Source organism: Alnus glutinosa, chromosome 14 (genome assembly GCF_958979055.1).
Source record: "Alnus glutinosa chromosome 14, dhAlnGlut1.1, whole genome shotgun sequence".
Lineage (NCBI taxonomy): Eukaryota > Viridiplantae > Streptophyta > Magnoliopsida > Fagales > Betulaceae > Alnus > Alnus glutinosa.
In genome coordinates, this window is record NC_084899.1 from 14785001 (window position 1) to 14788779 (window position 3779).

Sequence of the window (3779 nt, forward strand, 5' to 3'; positions counted from 1 at the left end):
GAAGTCCGAGTGAAGGAGGAGAAGTCGTCGGGGGAGGAGGAGTCACTTCGGGGTACCAGGGTGGAGTCTTGCTCACGGTTGGGACCTACCTCTTTGCTCGTTCTTTCTTCCTCAAGGTTTTCTTCGAGGGAGACGCGTGGAGAATTTGTGGCTGCGAAGGCCCAACAGCTTTGGTTGTCTTCTTATTTTGCCTTCGCTTCATTTTGACCTTGCCTTCAAGAATCTCGTAGCCGAACATCTCCCGAAGAGCAGCGTCAGTGACAATGGCATCATAATTCATCCTCGCAGCGTTCTCTGCGAGCTGGGAGAACTTGATGGTCGCCTTAAAGGGCTTCTTCTATGTGCGGGTCAAGTCAGGAAACAATTCCTCTATAAGAAGATATACAAAGAATCAACAACAAAGAAATATACATATATAAATGTAGCACGATGAATTAGTGAAATACTTACAATCTTTCTTCAGTGTGCCCCACTCCCAAGGCACCCTCTGATCTTCGGGCAATCTTTCAGGGAGATCTTACTCCCAGGAGCCTGAGATGTAGAAGAACTTTTCGTACCAATTCTTGTTGTTGGAGTAGATTTGCTTCATGGTGATGAAATTAAGCTTCGCTCGGAAGATGAAGGCTAGGACCCCTGTCTTAGAGTATACTGGCCAGTAGATGGCAAAAAACTCTGGGATAGACATCTGATGCCTGGGGTTTATCTTCGGCCACATCATATATAAGGTGAGAAAGAGTCTCCACCCTTTAGGCATTATGTGGAACAGGGACAGCTAGACGTAACACAACAACTCCCGAGCGATGAGTTGAAGTGGGAAACGAAGATCGGCTAAGAGCATCTCTAGCAGAGTGGCTAAAACCTTCAAAATAGTAAATTTGACTATTATTAGCCTTTTCTTCTCTCCAGCAGAATAGCCACTTTAACTTTTTTTCTTAACACATGAATAGTAAATAAGCAATGTTGCCTATTCACTGTTCATCGGTTAAGGAATAAAATAATAAAACAAATACTTTCTCTCCCTCTCCCTCTCTGTCACTCCATAGCGTCGCCCCTCTGTCCCGACCAAGCATCACACCAAGATCTCCATCATTGGGGTTTGCAACGTGGGCATGTCAAGATCTCCAACAATGAGTTGAAGTGGTGTGGCATGTCAAATACAACTTATCAAGGGAAATCCGTTAAATAAACTATAACCAAACCATCAGATTATAGACATGTGTCTCGGGTGACGCCACAGATAAGGAATCTCAAGGGTTTATAGCTGGCAGGACTTCAAAGCATTGACACACAAGCGTGATAACAGCACATTATACAAGGAAGAGAAAGTCCGTTCGATGCCCCATGAAAAATTGAGGCCCGGGTTATGAAAATGACAAAATTTTCATTATCTGAACTCTAAGCTTGGACAAGAGAATTGGGAGGTAACTGTTGGGAATAATCTTGCTTGGCCTAGTCCATTTCGAGAATTACAAGCCTCTGAGTCCACATGGGCTCCCTGGTGATCGTGGGCTCATAGCCCATCAGATATGAACTTGCAAGTACGAATACCTAGGAGCCCTGGGAAGATATTGTCCTGAGACCGGCGCAACGAACTCGACAATCGCTAGATGTGATCTCGAATATTTCGGAATCGGACCCAGCCCCTGGAAATCGGAGACTAAAACTAATCCCAGATTTGTTTATGGGAATCTTGCTTTGAGATTGCTCAGGAAAGAATATCGGTATGGAAGGTAGAGAATTCCGAGTTAAGGCCTTACTCTGATGGCGATCCTAGATCAAAAAAGAAAGAACACGAAGCTCTAATGCAATGAGAGTTTTTATCATCCAACCTATAAACAGGCCTATACCTCATGTATGAAGAACATACTGAATTTTTGTTCTTAAACATACTTTTCACTAAAATGTTGACTTAAGCATCGGAGTAAGGAACGCCAGCCATCCTGGCGTGTTGTATTGACATTATCTGTTTTGCAGTGATCTAGAGACATGAAGAACATTGAAGGGTACATTATCAAGGTCATACCGAAAACTATACCAACATCGTATAATATGCCTCATTACAAAATAATAAAAAACTAAAAAAATTATGAAAATGTTTAAAAAAAAAAAAAGAGAGAGAAGAATGGGCCAAGCTCTTCACCACCATTGATCAATAAAACTCTCAAGATAGAAAATGATGGATGATGAACAGTTGGAAAGGGGACAAAGATGCATTGTCTCCAAAAAAGATTGGGGAAGATCTTCATGCCTCCGAAGGAGTTGAAGCAAGTGGCTCAACCCATCTTTTTTTTTAAATATATATATATATATATATATATATATATATATATATATATATATATATAATTTTTTTTTTAAGTTTTTTTTTTTAAAAATTTTTTAATGAGGCATATGACATGAGGTATGTCTTGATTGGTTTGATGTGAATTTTCGTTAGTTTTATACACGGAAGATAAATGGATGTACTATTTTTATATTTAATACGGCCATAAACGATGCACAATTTATGATAAAAAATAAAATTTGAGTGAAAAGAAAAATAAATTCTTTAAAACTTAAGAATTGATAAGACATTTAACCATTAAAGCATCTATAAAACAAAAAAAGAAAAAAAAAATGAAAAATCAGGAATTGATTTTCTATTCATATGTGATCACATAATCACCCCCGCATGGTCCATTATCTTGATGTTACTTTGAAAAGACATTAGAATTTGTAGGGATATGCCTTCCCCTTTTTTCCGCTTAAGAAGTAATTAGTAGCCCCCTTCTTAGTGACGTCAGCGCTATGCTATGACAGCACAAATGTTAGGCCAACCAATTTGTATAAAATTAATGATATATATATATATATATATAATTCAGAAAGGTAGTGGTGACCATATTACGTAACACTTGTCTTTGGAGAACCAATGATAACAGGCGTTTAGACAATAAAAAATCACATACAACGTCAAGCTAGATAAATTATAACTTGACCCATCCTAGCAACATCCAAGCCCATATATAGTATAAAAATAATTAATTTCAAATATTTTTTTATTACTAGATTAAACAATGAAACATTTCACCTAGTAAACTATAATTAGGAGTTAATTAACTTGAATGCCCCTAGACCGGCCACTACCGGATAGCGTACTTCCTACTTTTCTTTTTTTTTTTTTTTTTTTTTTTTTTTTTTTTTATCTTTCGCTTTTTCTTTTCCTTTGTCGTTTGGATCGCATTGACCCAACAGTCATTCTCATGCATTATTGCTTACCATTCTGCCAAGACAGCAACGTGAAGAAAGTTTTCTTCACTTTGTTTTCCTCTCTCTCTCTCTCTTTATATATATATATATATATATATATATATATATATAATCATCTAATCATGACATGCACACAGGAAATGAATTTCGACAATTCCTTTGTTTTTTTCTTGCTTCGTTTGAAAGAATGATTTTGATCCTTATGGCCTTATACTACTTACATGGCAAGTTAAGTGATTATATAATGTGAAATTAGGTGTTCTTTTAAGTTCTTATTTTTAAGTGTATTATTTTTTTATTTGACAGTAAAAATCACTATTTATATATTATATAAAATTAATTCGATTAAAATTTAATAGTGATTTTTACTATTATATTAAATAGGTACTTAAAAATACATGTAACATTTTTTATATATAATAATTGCATGCAGCCGCCATTTATCATCCAACTCCATCCATTCAATTCTTTAAGAGCAATTAAGCAGTCTCAGTCCCTCTCTCTCTCTCTCTCTCTCTCTCTCTCACCAC